At 44.5% G+C, this 18,969-nt stretch overlaps 1 protein-coding gene across 5 annotated transcripts in view; it reads left to right on the plus strand.

The window, feature by feature from the left end:
- Positions 1–18,969, plus strand: part of SEC14L5 (SEC14 like lipid binding 5) — a 142,237-nt gene that overhangs the window by 39,863 nt on the left and 83,405 nt on the right. For all 5 annotated transcript variants that reach the window (XM_073636348.1, XM_073636347.1, XM_073636350.1 and 2 more), the window contains exon 2: positions 249–339. The gene's annotated coding sequence lies outside the window, so the exon portion shown is untranslated. The remainder of the gene's footprint in view (positions 1–248; positions 340–18,969) is intronic.

The following is an 18,969-nucleotide window of genomic DNA, read 5'->3' on the forward strand; positions in this document are numbered from 1 at the left end:
GATTGTTTTGGACTTAAAGGGTCATTTCCCCGCTGACATCTCCTCCCGCCACCCCCAAATTAAAAACTTAGGGTGGTGGATAGTGGGGAGTAAAGGAGTAAAACCTATTGGTTTAATATAGATTTGGCATGTTAGGTGCCTCTTGTATTGCCTATGGATGTCTTAAAGCGGCAGCACTGTGCAAAGCAAGCTGTATGGAATTGCCATGAAATGCAATGTACTGAGCGTTGTCTGTTCTTGTATTGCAGATTGTATATGAGATACTACTGGAATGAGGAGAGCCTGGAGCTAGCCTTATGTGACGCCCGACTCCATACCTGAAAAAACACATACCGCCAGGTATTTATTTCTCTCACTGCGCTATACCAAATCATTATTTTCACATTGCACATATCTGTACGTATGTGTGTCTGCGCATACCTCATCACACCAAGAGGGGTTTTTTTTTCTTTGGTTATTAAGCCCTTCATGCCTAAGCCTATTTCTATTGTTTACAAGTTAAAAATCAGTATTTTTTGCTAGAAAATAACTTAGAATCCCCCAAACATAATAAATATATATATATATTATTTATCAGAGACCCTAGAAAATAAAATGGCGGTCGTTGCAACATTTTATGCCACACTGTATTTGCACAGAGGTCTTTCAAACGCAATTTTTGGGGAAAAAATATACTTCAATAAATTAAAAAAACTAAACAGTAAAGTTAGCCCAATTTTTTTTGTATAAAGTGAAAGATGATGTTACGTCAGATAAAGAGATACCTAACATGTCACGCTTTAAAATTGTGAACACACTCGTGGAATGGCGACAAACTACGGTACTTAAAAATCTCTTTAAAATGTTTTAAAGGTTACCTGTTTAGAATTACAGAGGAGGTCTTGAGCTAGAATTATTGCGCTCGCTTTAACAATCGTGGCGATATCTCACATGTGTGATTTGAACACTGTTGAACACACGACTTATGTATGTGATTTCTTTGGTGTGCAAGCCCAGAGGGTTGGGGCGGTTTAAAACTTTTTTTTTTTTTTTTACACTGTCCCTTTAAAAAAAAAAAATCCTGATCACTTTTATTGCTGAAACAAGCAATGTCAACATCCCTTGTGACAGTAATAGTCAGTGACAGGTACTCTTTAGTCTATAAGACCCCAAACCCCTCCTCTGGACTTAAGCGCAAAATCTGCGTTTTTAAATACTGTGGATTTTTTAAATCTGGCGCCGTTGGCTGCTGAGTAAACCGGAAGTGACGTTGTGACATTGCTTCTGGGTTACTACATCAGAGACCCGATCAAAGCCGAACCCAGCTTTGTTCAGGACTCTGGCCACCGGCTGGTGCCTTTGGGTCCCCCGGTAGGACGGGAGACACGGGTGGAGCGGTGGAAGGCGGCATGTGATAACAGCCGAGCCGCTTGCTTAGCCGCATCGATTGTTATTACAAGAAAACCGACCATCTGCGCTAAAAAATGGTACTGGGGTGATGCCTGCAGCTGCAGGAGATGTATAAACTTTATTAGTACAATACAATAAAAGATTTTAAGCAAAAACATAGAGCTTAAAAACATATATGAACATATGTATAAAATATAGACAACATGGACATGCTGCTAAAGATGTAAGTTGTTACACCATGTAAGATGAGTAAGCCCCTGTACGTCAACGCGTTTCGCTGGTTCGCTTCATCAGGACACACGTAGGGGTAGTTTGAGAAAAACAAGTCTCACCTGGCTGCACTAAGAAACACATGCATATAAAAAGAGGATCTTCCTGGGCGGACACCGAAACAAAAGGATCAGCCGGGTTGGTTTAATTCCAACATACATAAATGTATGTTGTAGATTAGTTCCGCAGGCGCGTTTTTAAGATGTTTTTGGTGCGTTCTAGTGTGTTTTTGATGCATTTCCGGATGAATTCCAGATGCTTTTTTCCTTCTTTCTTCCTGTTTTTTTTTTTCCTCACTGTGCTGGGGTCCGGTGCATTTTTTATGCATTTTTGATGCGTTCCAGTGCAGGAAAAATGCAGCATGTTCTACTTTTTTTTCCTGGAACTGACTGCACTGGTGTGAACTATGCCATTTAAAGCATTTAAATCACTCTATATATAAATCTTGCGGCGACTTTCCAAGTCATAAGAACGATTAAGGCTTTATTCAGATTGGCTTATTCAATTAAATTCCTATCTGAATGGAGCCTTAATCGTTCTTATGAATTGGATAGTCACCGCAAGACTTATATATAGAGTGATTTAAATGCTCACCTCTTGCTCACATTTATGCATGTTGGAATTAAACCATCCGGCTTATTCTTTTGTTTTGGTGTCCGCCCAGGAAGATCCTCTTTTTTTATATGCATGTGTGTCTTAGTGCAGACAAGTGAGACCTGTTTTTCTCAAACTTCCCCTACGTGTGTCCTGATGAAGTGAACCAGCGAAACGCGTTGATGCACAGGGGCTCACTCATCTTACATGGTGTAACAACTTACTTCTTTAGTATCATGTCCATGTTGTCCACATTTTATTTTCTTCTATCTTCAAATATTACGGATGTGGCAATAGGAGTGATTGCAATATTTACTAATATTCAGGAATGTGACGGCTTTTCTCCTTGCTTTGCAGGGAGACAAAAACCACCACATCCCCGCTGTCAAGCGGTTAAGCTAGTGTCATGATCACTTTCCAGGTTTCCTGTTTCAGAGTGGCTTCTTTCTGCTGTAGCATCCTATGAAGCCTTTACTGCATGCAGGGACTAGTATTGTGTCTCCTTACACTGTGTGCATCAATAGAAACACACAGCCCTGTAACATAGGATAGCAAGGCATTCCCCTGGTCCTCCCCCCAGCTACCAGACCTGCTCCAGACTGCAGCAAGTCCCCTAGTTACGAACGAGTTCTGTTCCCGGGAGGTTGTTTGTAGGTCTGAAAAAGATCAGTGCTTGCAGACTAGGACTATGAGCACTGATCAGTGTGTTCTGGCGGGGGGAGTCAACGTCAAGGGTATTTTTTTTTTTTCAGCCAAGAGTTTCGCTTTAAAGGGTAAGTTCTCCTTTAAAAAAAAAAAATGAGAAGGTGAACATGCTACACCAATGGAGGGCCGTGTTTACTCGCAGCTTATTAATTCTTAGATATGATAGCTGCATTAGTTTTGTTTTTTAGGCTTTCTTTCTCCTTTTTTTATCTGGTGATCCAACCAAAAACTCTTATTTTTCACAAGCATAAGTTCTCCAGCAGAATGTATCAGTTTACACGGATGAGTCAAATCACCTAACACTGGTAGGGGTGATTAAAATGATCAGCTTTTATTTATTCATGCAAAACCTTTATCCCAAAATGTAAAAAAAAAAAACAGTTTGCTGTAAGGGCTGGTTCATACCACAAAAATGCACTCCAGTGTGTTTTTGACGCATTTCCGGGTGAATTCCAGATCCTTTTTTTCTTCTTCTTTTTTCCTGTTTTTTTTTTTTTTCACTGTGCTGGGGTCCAGTGCATTTTTTAATGCGTTTTTTGATGCGTTCCAGTGCATTCCGGTGTGTTCTTGATGTGTTTCAGTACAGTCCAGTGCAGGAAAAATGCAGCACGTTCTACTTTTTTTTTTCTGTAACTGACTGCACTCGTGTGAACTATGCCATTGAAACCATATAACCTACTTCCCAATGTGTTTTTTGATGCAGAAAAAAATGCACTGGACTGCATGTGATGTGAACTGGCCCTTAGGCCCCTATCACACTGCTGCGACTTAAAAGTCGCGCGATTTTGCCATGCTTTTGCTGCAACGTGACGTAAAACACGTACGTCGGGACTATAAACGGGACAATAGCCAATAGCTTTCATCTCTTTATTTATTCTGAGCATGCGTGGCACTTTGTGCGTCGGATTTGTGTACACACAATTGGAATTTGTTGTCGGAAAATTTTATATCCTGCTCTCAAACTTTGTGTGTCGGAAATTTCGATGGAAAATGTGTGATGGAGCCCACACACGGTCGGAATTTCTGACAACAAGGTCCTATCACACATTTTCCGTAGAAAAATCCAACCGTGTGTACGGGGCATTAAGGTCTATGGATCGCATCAAAGTCAGACCAAAGTAGTACAGGGACTACTTTGAAGTCGCACAGATATTAAAGCGGTGTTCCGCCCCAAAAAAAAAAAAAAATTAAAAGCCAGCAGCTACACATACTGCAGCTGCTGACTTTTAATAATCGGACACTTACCTGTCCTGGAGTCCAGCGATGTCGGCACCGCAGCTGATGTTTCCATCAGCTGTCGGTTGCTGCCACCGCCATTACAGGTAAAGGTACCCTGCAGTATAGCCTCACGGCTTCATGCCGGGAACCCTACTGCGCATGTGCGAGGCCCGCTCCTCTCTCCTACTGGCCCAGCGACAGGGAGAGGAAGAGGGAGCCCCGCGGTCATGTCACAGGCCGCGGCCCGGTCTCTCGGAAGTGGGAACAGGATACCTGTCAAAGACAGGTATCCTGTCCCCCCCTCCCCCTGTAAGGTGCCAATTGTGGCACCAGAGGGGTAGAGAAGACAAATGAGCGGAAGTTCCACTTTTGGGTGGAACTCCGGTTTAATGGTACTCATTGGACATCATGGGGGTACGACTTGTCGTGCGACTTTGCAGTCCCAAGTCGCAGGACAAGTCGCACAAATGTGAAAGGGGCCTAAAAGTTTGAGCTGGAGTTTGGCTTCAATTTGTTAGTCCATTTAAATATGCTAATACATTTAAAGGAAGCTTTCTTCTCTGGAGTGTGGAAGCTGGTGGTGATATTGTGCTTCCCCTGGCACCTAGAATCTGCCCCCCCCCCCCCCCAGACTGATAATGCCGCTGTCTGCTGTGCCTTCTGTGCTCATTCCTCCAGAGTTGTGTCTCGCTAATACAGGAGGTGTGTTACTGGCCAGATCACCAGGTGAAGACACAGGGAAAAGCCAAAGACAAGAAAAGGAATGCAGCCACCCCATCTGATTGGTAAGCTGCAATATATTCCATTTTTGGCTTTGGGTTTAGTACTTCTTTAAGTGCCATGCGTTGGTCTCCGATGCGATTCTGAATAGGGTTATTTGGAGGAACAGCAGTAATAAGCGATCTCCTCCTAGTATGGATCCGGTAACAATTAAGCCATAGAAATAATGTCACTAGAGCACTTAAGAGATGAAAGGCGCGGCGCTCGGCAGATTGTAGGTGCCAGGGGAAGCACAATGTCACCGCCAGCTTCCGCACTCCAGAGAAGAAAGCTTCCTTTATAAGTGACTCCTACTCAGTTGTGTAGAAGCGCGGCGTATGTCAGATCTGTACAGAATGTGTCAGGGAAACGCTCTGCCAGCCTCCCACTGGTGGCACCCATCCAGGGAGAGGACAACACAGGCTGTACTTGTTTCCTTCTGAACACGGGGCATTGTCCCCGCACCGTGCGACCACCGCCTGTCCCACGGCACATCGCACAATCCACAATCCTTCGCAGGGCTTGTCAGGAAGCCTTGGCCATTTCTATGGGGTACCCAGGCAGGGGGGCTGTACACAGTCTGAGAGCAGAGAAGGAGACGAGGACTGAGCTCAGCATAACCTGATTTTGCTGCAAAATTACAGATTTAACCTTTGACTCAATATACCGTAGTTGAAATCGGCCACAAATGTCATCATTCTGAAGCTTCCCTCCAACCACTTTGCATATAATTTTATATATACTGTGATTCTGTACTTGCCAAATATGCTGCAGAAATCTCCCTCCACTGAGTCTGGCTGCAACCATTTTAACTGTGGGCAGCTGAAGCTGCTGCCTGTTCACTTCCTAGATTAACACAGAGGCACAACTCCAGCTCTGTAGCCCTGCAGCTCTCATTGGTCCTCTTATGACTCACCCCCCCCCCCCCTTCCTTGCAAACTCTCACGAGAGTGACAGAGCTGTGCATGATGTCATAATGCCTAGGCTAATGACCAGACAAGAAACAGGAAGTGGGCTGTATAAGGTATTTACTGGCAGAAAAAAAATATTTTATTATCCAAAGTTATAACAACAAGGGCAGAAGATTTAATAGATGGAAAGATGAAAAAATGACTGAAGGTTCAGCTTTAAAGTGGATGTAAACCTGATTTATGAAATCTCTCCATGTTTACATGGGACACAGCCAATCACATGGTTAAAGAGCCGCAGCTCTTAGACAGACGATATGCTCAGGGGTCTACCCCCTCTCATGACTCCTCCCACAAGGCTCAGATGTGTGCAGTCCTGCAAACTTTTGGTTTAATAGATATCTGGAGGGAGCTTCATCCTACGGACCGTGACTTTACCTATCACTCCAACCCCCATGACAGCTTTTGCAAGATTGACCATGTTTTTATGCAGGTACATCACCTTCCACTGGTTCGTAAGATGCTATTCTTTCCTCACTATGGTCTGAGCATGACCCCTTGATTTTTCTTGTTTCTCTCTCGGGCCCTACTAAGCTACCTTTTTTAAGGTGAATTAATGAGTCCCTACTGTCCACCCAGGCTACGAATCTACAAATCCAATCTTTAATACAAACGTATTTTTCTGACAACGTCAGCTCGTTCTCATCAGCTGTGTCCCTGTGGGAAGCCCATAAGGCTACAGTTCGGGGTCATATCATTTAACTTGCGTCAGTGCATAAACGAGACAGATAGAAAAGCTTGCAACACCCTGGAGACAGAGTTTGATCTTCTCTCCACCTTTCGAGCTGAAAAGGCTCTACGGTGGTCTAACACAGGTACTATACCTGGGCAGGTAAACCAGGTCCTATGCTGGCCAAGAAACTGAATTTGATGGGAAAACCGTATAAGCCTGTTCGACTCCGGACGAGAACTGGGGGTCTTACCTCTAATCCTGAGAAAATCCTATCTAGAGTCTTTGAGTTCCTTTCCTCACTTTATACTAAACCAGATCCATTTCCCTTACAGCAAGTGGAACAGTTCTTCCTGGACCTAAACCTCCCTTCAATTCCTGGTGGCGCACATGGAGCTCTCAACGCAAGCATCTCAGAAGCTGGGGTTTTCCGGGCAATCAAGTCCCTGAAGCCCTCTAAGGCTCCGGGCCCAGACGGATTCTCTGGTCTTTACTATAAGACGTTCCCTGCGTTGTTAGTGCCTTACCTTGATAACTACTTCAACGCTCTACAGCAGGGCTCCTTGCCCTCTCCTAATGCTTTAAGGGCCCATATCGCAATGGTCCCTAAGAAGCCAGAGGATGCTAGTGAACCCCAAGCCTTCCGACCGATATCTCTTCTGAATGACGACCTGAAGATCATACGTAGAATCCTGAGCGCCCACATTAATCAATATATAGGCCACCTGATCCACAGGGATCAGGTGGGTTTTATCCCAGGGAGGAAGACTGGTGACAATGTCCGCAAGGTAGTTCATCTTATTCTTCTTATGCAGCATCGGAAAATCCCGGGTTTCCTTCTTTCCTTAGATATTTATAAAGCCTTCGACACCTTGTTGTGGAATACCTGCAATTTGTACTCTCTCATTGCACGCCTGCAGTCCCACTTCCCTTTTCATTGGACAATCACATACATTGAATATCTGGGAGTCCAGCTGACCCCCACTTACTCCTCTCTATTCTCTGTTAATTACTCCCCCCTGCTTAGATCCTTGACCACTCTTCCGCAAACGTGGCAATTTCCACACCGGTCCTGGTAGGGTTGAATCCACTTTGTAAAGATGACGGTCTTACCAAAATTCCTGTACTTTTTCCGCACCCTACCAGTACGGGTCCCTCCACATTTTCTCCGCCTACTCCAGAGCAGGATCATGCGTTTTTATCTGGGCTAATAAACGCCCTAGAATTTCTAAGGCTACCCTCTTTATACATAGATTGCAAGGTGGTTTGGGAGCACTCCTCTCTAAGTACTATCTGGCAGCTCAGATCTCCCAATTATCACTACTCCATGCTTCCTCCAATGTCCCTCTATGGGTGCTTCTCTCCTTCTCTTACCAGGGCTCTTATGCCGCGTACACACGGTCGGACTTTTCGTCTACAAAAGTCCGACAGCCTGTCCGACAGACTTCCGGCGGACTTTCGGCGGACTTGCAGCAGACTTTCTAACGAACGGACTTGCCTACACACGACCACACAAAAGTCTGACGGATTCGTACGTGATGACGTACACCGGACTAAAATAAGGAAGTTCATAGCCAGTAGCCAATAGCTGCCCTAGCATGGGTTTTTGTCCGTCGGACTAGCACACAGATGAGCGGATTTCGGGGTCCGTCGTAGTTACGACGTAAAGATTTGAAGCATGTTTCAAATCTAAAGTCCGTCGGATTTGAGGCTGAAAAAGTCTGCTGAAAGTCCGGAGAAGCCCACACACGATCGGATTACCAGCCAGCTTTAGTCCGTCGGCGTCCGTTGGACTTTTGTAGACGAAAAGTCCGACCGTGTGTACGCGGCATTAGCCTTTTTTGATTGCTAACAGATGCCCTCCTCTATTTATGTTGTATTCTTTTTTTTGTGTCTCTTATGCGCCAGTTCTAGCCCCTGCATGGGCAATCTAGGTGCCTTTGACATTGTTGTATGTTTAACACTACATCTGCAATAAAAACTTATTGAACCAGAAAAATAGTTCATGTTGATTGAGAGAGTTTAAGTCTGCTTTAAAAAGAAAGGGCCCTATAGAAGGAGACCTAGAGAGATGGAAACCCCCCCCCATTATCGTATTATGTTGCACTCTAACTACATTTAGCTCAACTGTTTAAATATATTCGCATTGTCACAAGATTGGCAAACAAAAATAATTTGCGTCATGCAACAAGTATGTTCTGGGATTGTGTAAAGTGTGATTTATTTATTTATTTTAAACCATACATGGCGACAGTATTGTTTTTCAATAAAACTTAGAGTTCCAGACAGCCAACTTCGCCTATTCTTAAATTATGTCCTCAGTCTGCTGCAGGAAAGAGGAAACATTTCCTTAGTCTTCTCCCTGCCCAGTGATCTGACTGCAACATTGTGATGTTTTAGTAAGCTACATAGTGAAGGGCTGCAGCAGGGGCTGATCTGTGTTAGACTCTTGTGAACACAGCTAAGAACTTTACAGACACCAGAAGTTATATGACTGCCATCTCTGACTCGGCATTGTTGCTGATCATTCACTTGTTCATTCAGGAAAGGAAGAGGCCGGTAAATGACACATTTACCAGCCCCTTTACTTGCTCTCCATCCTGAAAGGATCCCCCACAGTAGCCGGCTGGAGAAGAGAGGAGAGGAGAGAAGGGGAATTTGGATGTGCTGTGGGGTATGTCGGGAACCAGGGGAACACACGACCCAGGCAGCAGAAGGAAGAGGACACTACCTGGACAGGAGGGGAGGCAGGGGTAGCATTTACTGGAACTGATCCCCTGTATTTTCCCCCTGCAACAGCGGAAAGCCAGCTTCTCCTCCTCTCCCTCCTGCCGGCATTCAGCTGCTGCAGGAGGGAGAGGAGGAGAAGCTTGCTTTCCGCTGCTGCAGGGGGAAAAGACAGGGGATCAGTTCCAGTAAATGCCGACCCCACTATTATCCAGGTTTCTGGGTTGGCAGGGAAGGGATCTGATCTACCTGTCACCTGCCCATGATCAACGGGTAGATTGTGATCAACGTGTTGTCGGCCCCCACTTTGAAGGGAAGAGAAGGTCCACACTGACTTTTTTTTAATCCTTTTTAAAGAGGAAGTAAACCCTGATGGGTTTTACTTCCTCTTTTTTCCCCTGCAAAGTAAAAGGATCATGGGCTAGTATCCATCGCATACTAGTCCATTATGTTGCACTTACCTTCAAACGAAGCCCGCGATGTCCCCGAGGCCCCCGCCGGTGGCCACGTCCATCTTCACCCCTCTTCCTTCCGGGGCCATGGACTCCGGCTCTGTGACTAGCCGGAGTCGCGTGACATCACTCCCGTGCATGCACGCAGGAACCAACGATCACGGCATGGGCCCTTTAGAAATGGCCCTTTCTTCAGTGCTCATGCACCGATGATGTCGGCGCAAGGGTATATGGTGAATATCTTCTAAACTGTGCAGGTTTAGGAGAAATTTCCAGTATCTACAGGTAAGCCTTAATATAGGCTTACCTGTAGCGAAAAGTGGTGTGTAAGGGTTTACAACCACTTTAAGTTGGCTGCTAAAGAGACACCCATGCCTGCGTGGTCCTGGCCAGGGCTGTATCCGTCCATAGACACACAAAGCGCCTGGCATACCACACCCCTGGGTCCCTCCTCCTTTCTCCTCCCAGAACCTGACTTACAGCAGCAGGAGCCTACGGCTCCACCTCCCTCGGTACCCACCTCCAGAACCTAGAAGACAGAGAAAGCATTGCGGACTGCAGGTAAGTTTTTAAGGAGGGCCGGAGGCACCAAATGATACTGTGGCATTTTGACCCCAATACAGAGAATGCACTGAGGCAGTGGTCTCCAAACTGTGGCCCGGGGGGCCGGATGTGGGCCTTTGCTTGCTTTTATTTAGTCTTGGGTTGCTATTTTATTCACTGACACCATTGAAGGGCACAATTCCTCACAATAACACCAACAAAGGGGCACATTTCCTTCAAATTATATCAACCAATGAAGGGCACAAATCCTCACAATGACACCAATGATAGGCAATTTTTAACTCCCACTGATGCTGGGACATTTTGTACTCCTGATGGCCACAGTCCAGCCCTCCTAAGGTCTGAAGGACAGTAAACTGGCCTTTATTTAGAACGTTTGAAGACCCCTGCACCAGGGTAGAATACACCTAGTAATTTACCAATACTTTAATCCAGATAATAGAGAAGATGATTATAGTTGGTAAGAGTTTAGCCTCGGAGATGGCCTTTGCGTGCCATCAAGAAACCAGACTGCCCATGGGGGTGCAGGGTACCTGGATATCAATCTATTTCAAGGAAAGTTGGATGACGTACATTGAACCTCCAGTGTGGAAGCTTTACATAACAGCAGGAAGCAGGGAACACATGTTCCTTTCCCCCAGTGAAATGGCCGCTCTACAGAGCATTTCAAACCTATTTCTAGCCAAGTATTTTACCGAGTACTACAGAGATTTCTACTGAACTTCCAAGACAGAGCTGGAACTTGAAGGATCTATCTACTGGCCTTTTTTTTTTCAGCTCCCCAGGAATTGCACCTCTCTGCTTCTGTTTTGCACAGGTTGACTGTTCTGTCATAGCTTTATTTATCAAGTATTTTTTTTGTATCTACCAGATTTTATCTTAATTAGCACTTATTGATTCTGCCAGATATTAGTTGGAGATATATTAGCATTAATTAGTTCCTAATAGCAATTGCACATTTTAAATTATTTGTTTGGGTGGTTAGCACTGAATAGTTTATTTTGTCCCTAGAATTTCTCTTAGTGACCTGGGTCATGCCCGGATGGGGCTCATAGTGATATTTGACATTTTTGTCATATTGTTATTTTTTTTGGAAATTGTCCCTTCTTGCTTTTATATTTTTTTTTTTATTATAACTTGCTGCTTGTGAGTTTTTTTATTTATTTATTTTTTTTGTTTATTTTTTTTGTTGTGTTTTTTTTTTTTTTTAACAAAGTCAATATTCAGTTTTGCAAAAGTTGCAAAAGAAAACAAAGTCTAGTAGTACAATGGTACATCTGGTCATAGACTGTAGGTGTAGTATACTACAAGTATAGCATAAAAAATAGGAACAATGTACTTTTGACATAGGAGAACAAATGCAGGAGGCGTGTGTGGTGTCAAAGTATAGGAATCCATTAAATACCGGTACTTGAGCCGGTTATACACCAATAGAATTTTGTTTGTTTGTTTGTATTTTTATTTGAGTATGTTCATTCAATTTTCAAATGGTTTAGTAGGATCAAGTTGACGTTCATATTTGGTTGATGATGATGAGAATTTTCAAAGGAGCAGGATGGAACATTTTTTTGGAGCAAACAAAAATTCTAACCGTGAATGTGGTTTTCGTTTGGGAATTGTTTGTACATATTTTATTTTTATGTATTTCAGGTACAATTTAGGCAGCCCTTTACATATTTATTATACATTCACATAATTTGCCGCCCTCAAGGATCTTACAATCCAAGGTCCCTGGCACTAGAAGAAAATCGGGCGCACATTTACGTCGTCCGAGGAATGACTGTACGATTTTCTGATAGTGTGAACACAACTTTCGACAGCCGATTCCGACCTTCCGAGCGGAAATTTCCAAAGGGTCAAAAAAATTTTTATCGTATAGGAACAGAACGAGCGAATTTCGTTTAACCACTTGCCTCCAAGCCAATTCTGACACTTCTCTCTACGTGTAAAAAGCATAATTTTTTGCTAGAAAATTACTCAGGACCCCCAAAAATTATATATATATTTTTTAGCAGAGACCCTAGGGAATAAAATGTTGCAAATTTTGTATTGCACAGTATTTGCACCAAAATTTTTAAAACGTGATTTTTTTGGGAAAAAAAAACACTTTCATTAATTTAAAAGAAACAAAACACTAGTTAGCCCGATTTTTTTAATTTTTATTTTATTTTTTCATTTTTTCTATAATATGAAAGATGATGCTATGCCAAGTAAATAGATACCTAACATGTCATGCTTTAAAATTGCGCACACTCGTGGAATGGCGCCAAACTTCATTACTTAAAAAATCTCCGCTTTAACATTTTTTACAGGTACCAGTTTGGAGTTACAGAGGGTTCTAGTACCATAATTATTTCTCTCGCTCTAACGTTCGCGGCAATACCTCACATGTGTGGTTTGAATGTTGTTTACACATGCGGGCGCAACCTACGTATGCGTTCGCTTCTGTGTGCGGGCACGGGGGCACTTAAAAAAAAAATTCTATTTTTTTTTACACTTTTTTTTTACACTTTCCCTTTAAATTCTTTGCTTTTCCTTTTTCTTTACTTTAATTCCTATTACAATGTAAACTATCCCTTGTAATAGGAATAGGGCATGACACGTCCTCATTATAGAGAGATGTGGGGCTTATAAGACTCCACAGCTCTCGTCTAGGCTGGAAAGCCTGAGATAAAAAAAAATAAATAAATTGATCCCTTGGCTTTCCAGCCGAATACACGGCAGTGTTTACAACTGCCAGGCTGGACGTGACATCATAACACCACGCCCGGCCTCCGAGAGTCATAAAGCTGTCCAGGGACCACCTGGTCTTTGGTCAGCTCTATGGTAAACGTCTGCCGCCGGTGGGTTCATTCTCCGGCTCTCCAATCGCACGGGTGAGACCTGAGAGGGTGGCGGGGGGGGACGTCCCGCCCCCCTGTAAAAACAATCAAGCGGCAAAACGGCCGCTATGATTGTTTTTTATTGTGCAGGGAATCACCGGCTGAAAAGAATGATATCTGCATGATGTCTTCAGCTGCAACATTCAGATATCGCCACTTCAAGTCCCCAACATCATATGACGTGAACCCGGGGGAAGCGGTTAATGTGTACTATTTTCGTATGACAAAAATTTGAAAAGAAAGACTGCGCATGAACAGAAACTATAACCTACATTTGTTGTACGAGAATTTTCATACATTATTTCCTTCCTCAGTTCCGACTTGCTGTGAAACAACAAGGAAAATTGGACGATTGTACCGTCACCGAACTCCCATTCATAAATACACATACCAGGGCCAATTCGGACAGAGCCAATTAACCTACCAACATGTCTTTGGAGTGTGGGAGGAAACCCCACGCAGGCACAGGGAGAACATGCAAACTCCAGGCAGGTAGTGCCATGGTGAGATTTGGACCAATGACCCTAGTTCTGCCAGGTGGGAGTGCTAACCACTAAGGCCTCATGTACACTGCTGCTGGTAAAAGGATATTTAGGAGCAGTTGGGTGTTTTTTTCAGCTGCCCCTGAACTCTCTTCTATGTTATCTTATCAGTACATGTACACAGGGTCGTTTATAGTTGTTTCAGAAGCTGTGTTTAGAGGCATTTCAAATGCAGCTAAATGTGGTAACTCGCGTTTAGCCGTGTTTCGTTTACAGGCGTTTTTCATTTTTGGCTATTATATATATATATATACACACCGGTTTCTAGCTGTCAAGTTAAATCAGTCAGGAGAGGTTGAACAACGTCCCGTGTACATGAAGCCTTAGCCACTTTGTTGCCAGATGCAATGAACCTGTTTAAATATATCTGGGTTCCATTTATATAGCGGGCCTAGATTACATTTTAAGGGCTTTTGAACAAAATTAGATGATTCAATGATGCCAAGAAAGAATGTTCTGACTAATGATTTTTCCGAACTTCTGTAATAATATCTAACCATGTGTGGCCAGCTTGATATAACAGGGATATGAGAAAGGTCTAAGACGTACGGAGTTCATGATATTGCCTGGCATGAAGACTGAGGATATCACTTATTATGAAAGTGTTGCATAGAATTGTGAATAGTGTGAAATACTTTTTCTATTAGCATCCTGGTAAAAAACTTGGGTCAGTGGAACTACACGGGGGGGGTTTAAGGTGATGACCCATTGTATAGCATTGAATAGAGTATGTAAATGTATTTACAATGATAGGGAATGGAGAAGATAGGAGGAAATAAGAAGCATATGATAAGGTTACTGGTTTGGCTGTTAGTTGTGCCACTATTGATGAAATATTGTGCTGTAGGGGGTCGCAATACTTTGCTACTCCAAAAGACGTGTTTTATTGCACCTATGGAAGAACATTTCTGAGGGTTTTTATATTTTGTGTGGATGTTTTTGTGTCTTAGGGGTTGATTTACTAAAGGAAATTCCACTCTGCACCACAAGTGCACTGCAGTCGCTGTAGATCGCTGTAGATCTGAGGGGAAGCTCTGAAATGACGGGAAGCTCTGCTGATTTGAGCATCCAATCATGTGCAAGCAAAAATGCTGTTTTTTATTTTTCCTTGCATGTCCCCCTCAGATCTACAACAACTGCACTTCCAAGTGCACTTGCAGTGCACTTTAAAATGCGCTTGTAGTGCAAAGTGGATTTGCCTTTAGTAAATAACCCCCTTAGTGTCTATATTTAGAAAAAATATGTATTAGTACAGTTTACAATTTTCATATACTGTACCTGGTTTTGATATGATTTGTGTAGCATGGGCAACCTGCGTTTTGCTGTTTAAGCTTTACATTAGACGATAATGTTCTTCAGGATGAAGGTGAGAGTTGGAGAGCTTTTTATAGAATGAAGGACATTTGGGTCAGCTTATCATCTTAAGGCAACTTCTGAGATCTACACTAATCGGCCTGGCCAGAGAAGAGGTCGAGTTAATGATTGCTCTGTGTGGAGGCCCCCGAAGGTTTATATCAGTTTTCAACAATTTACTTGTTCTTCCTTGGTTCTTCAGGTTGCTTCCAGTTTTAATTAATTTTTTTTCCTGATTTTGTGTCTTTGCTGTTTAGACGGTAGGCATGTGCCGCAGTCTAAGGCAGCCTCTCAACCAAGGTTTCTCCAGGGGTTGGTGGGGGTTCCTTGAGCTGTGGTAGGTTTGACCTTGGGGTAATGACTTCATAGTTCTTATGCACAAGATCCAGCAGCATGTGACCAATGAAGGCTAACTTTTTCTTTAAAAGTAACTACTGAAAGTAATGACCTTTTTAGCTGTATATATACGGGAAGATTCTTATCACTGGACCAGTCTAATAGGGTCTTCTTTCCATTGAGAACCAATGTGTAAGGTACCTGGTAGGAGAGCCTGACTGTAGGAGAAGACCTCTCATACAACGCTGGTTCAGGAGCCACTGGAGTGGGGACAGTGGTCTCCTGAGCGCAGTGGGGTAGGAGTGCCTGTATAGTCTCTGATGTGGAGGCAGAGATCCCTCCTGGGATGGCCGAGCTGCAGGTGAGTGGAGACTGGAATAGCAGTAACTTGACTCACTGGGTTGCAGGTGAGAGGAGACTGGAACGGCAGCAGGCTTGACACACTGGATGGCTGAGTTGCAGGTGAGAGCAGACTGGAGCGGCAGCAGGCTTGACACGCTGGAGGGAGAGATCACTGAAGCTGAAGCTGAAGGTGCAACAGCAAGTGAACAGTAGGCACAAGCAGAGTCAGACAGTCCGGGTCGGCAGGTAGCTGGCACAGGTAATAACGGCAGACTAGGCAGAGTCGGTAAACAGGCAGGGTTCGGCAACGGTAGCAAATACGGATAGAAGAGTAGTCAGACAAGCCGGATCGGGATAGGAGCAGGTCGGATGGTCAAACAAGCCGGGTCAAGATCAGGTAGCAGACAATCAGGATACGGGTCAACAGATTCACAGAGCTGAGACGAAGCAGCGACGTCCTCATGGAACAGGGGAACTTTTATGTGCTAAGATGGCGCCAAACCGGCGCTAACGCGAACGCGCGCGCGCCCGCGCGCGTGCACGCGCGCACCGCGCGCGCGCACCCGCGCCGCGCACACCGCGCGCGCCCCCGCGCGTGCCCGAGCGCCGCGCTGATGCACAGCAGTTTGATGCTGTGTCCGAATGGAAGCGCGCCGACGCATAGGCGAACGTAAGTGTCCTGGACTGGTGCTGGTGGATCCCTGACATTGCCCCCCCCCAAGGGGCAGCCTCCGGATGCCCAACAACCTCTTCTTCTCAGGATGAGTAGAAAAATAAGCGCGCACTAGACGCCTGGCATGCACATTACTGTCCGGTTCCCATGAGTTACTTTCTGGGCCGTAGCCCTTCCACTTGATTAAGAACTGGTTTTGCCCTTGCCTTCTTCTACAATCGAGGATAGCCTCGACCTCAAATTCCTCACTGCCATCAACTACAACAGGTTCAGGGGGTCTTGTGCCCCTAGCAGGAAAGGGATCAGGTACAGCAGGTTTAAGCAGAGATACATGGAATACTGGATGAATTTTAAATGAATCAGGTAACGTCAACTCATAAGATACCTCATTGATTTTCCTTCTGACTGGAAAAGGTCCCATGAATCTAGGTGCCAACTTCTTGGAAGGACATGCTAATTTGATGTTAACAGTAGAAAGCCATACCTGGTCGCCAATTTGCAAGTTCAGCTCCCCCCTTCTTTTCCGGTCGAAGATTCTCTTACCATCAGCCTGAGCCTTGGATACCGTTTCCTGTAGCAACCGGCTGTTGTGACTGAGGAACTCCACCGTACTTTGTACTGCTGGAACCGAAGACTCTGAAAGGAAATCAGGTAGAAAGGTTAGGTGAAAGCCATAATTGGCGTAAAAGGGAGATTGACCGGTGGCAGAATGTTTGGCATTGTTATAGGCAAATTCCGCTAAGGGTAATAGAGATACCCAATCATCTTGTGTGAATGATGTGAAGCATCTGATGTATTGTTCCAGGGTCTGATTAGTCCTCTCTGTCTGACCGTTTGTCTGAGGATGGTATGCCGAGGACAAAGCCAATTCAATTTTTAAGGTTTCACACAGGGATCTCCAGAAACGTGAAGTGAATTGAACCCCCCTATCAGAAACTATGTTTGCCGGTACTCCATGAAGTCTGATGATCTCCTTGATAAATATGCGAGCAGTTTCGGAGGCAGACGGGGTTCCCCTTAAAGGTAGAAAATGAGCCATTTTGGTTAGACGGTCTACAACTACAAAAATAGCTGAACATCCTTCGGAACATGGAAGTTCCACAATAAAGTCCATAGAAATCATTTTCCACGGTCTGTCGGGTACGGGCAATGGTTTCAATAGGCCCCAAGCTCGATTCCTGGACGACTTATTCTGGATACAGATGGGACAGGAACTGACATACTTTTCGCAGAAGTCTTTCAGATTGGGCCACCAGAAAGTACGCTGCACTAGTTCCAAGGTCTTGCGGACCCCAAAGTGGCCTGCCAATGGGTGGTCGTGGAGAAGTGCTAAAACCCTGACCCGAATGTCTTCAGGAACAAAAATTTGGCTTCCTTTCCAGAACAGACCATCTCTACTTACTAAAGAAATTCCAGTAGGCCTGGCTGATTCGGAGGATGCTTCCTTAATCAGGGAAAGTAAATCTTTTTGCAGCAGTAAAAAACTGTTTGAGGATAATATGGTGTCCGGAGTGGATAAGTCCTTAGGATTGTCATGCATACGTGATAATGCGTCTGGTTTGATATTTTTAGAGCCTGGACGGTACGTGATGTGGAATGAGAAACGTGAGAAAAACAGAGCCCAGCGGGCTTGTCGAGGCTTCAGACGTTTGGCAGATCGTAAGTACTCTAGGTTTTTATGGTCAGTATAAATTAGTACTGGATGCATAGCCCCTTCCAACAGGTACCTCCATTCTTCTAGAGCAGCTTTTATAGCGAGAAGTTCACGGTCACCGACGTCATAATTCTTCTCCGCGGGGGAGAGTTTACGGGAGAAGAACCCTACAGGATGCATTATCTCTTTGCTACCTTTGCGCTGTGAAAGAATCGCACCTACCGCAATCTCGGAGGCATCAACCTCTAAAATAAACGGTAGGGATGGTTCAGGATGACTGAGGATAGGTGCTGAAGTAAACAGCTTCTTGAGATTTTCGAAGGCATCTTGGGCAAGTTGGTTCCAGGAGAAACGGATATTTTGTTTGGTTAACTGCGTGATGGGTGCAATTATGGCTGAGAACCCCCTGATGAATTTCCTGTAGAAGTTTGCAAACCCCACAAACCGTTGAACTCCTTTCTTGTCCAAGGGTACCGGCCAGTCCAGCACAGCGGACACTTTTTGTGGGTCCATCTTGATGCCTGTTGCGGAGATGATTAACCCCAAGAATTGGATGCTCTGTTGTTCGAACTCGCATTTCTCCGCTTTCGCGTACAGACTGTGTAAGCGAAGACGACCCAACACCCTGCGGACATGTTCCTGATGCAATTCACGGGACTCCGAAAAAATCAAGATATCGTCCAGGTATGCAATTACAAACACATCCAGAAAGTCCCTAAGGACGTCGTTAATCAGGTGTTGAAAAGTTGCAGGGGCGTTGCAGAGCCCAAAGGGCATGACCCGGTATTCATAATGCCCGAATCGGGTTCGGAATGCTGTCTTCCACTCATGTCCAGCCCGGATGCGGACTAGATTATATGCCCCTCTTAGG

This window comes from Aquarana catesbeiana, linkage group LG06 (assembly GCF_042186555.1).
Source record: "Aquarana catesbeiana isolate 2022-GZ linkage group LG06, ASM4218655v1, whole genome shotgun sequence".
In the NCBI taxonomy this organism is placed as follows: Eukaryota; Metazoa; Chordata; class Amphibia; order Anura; family Ranidae; genus Aquarana; species Aquarana catesbeiana.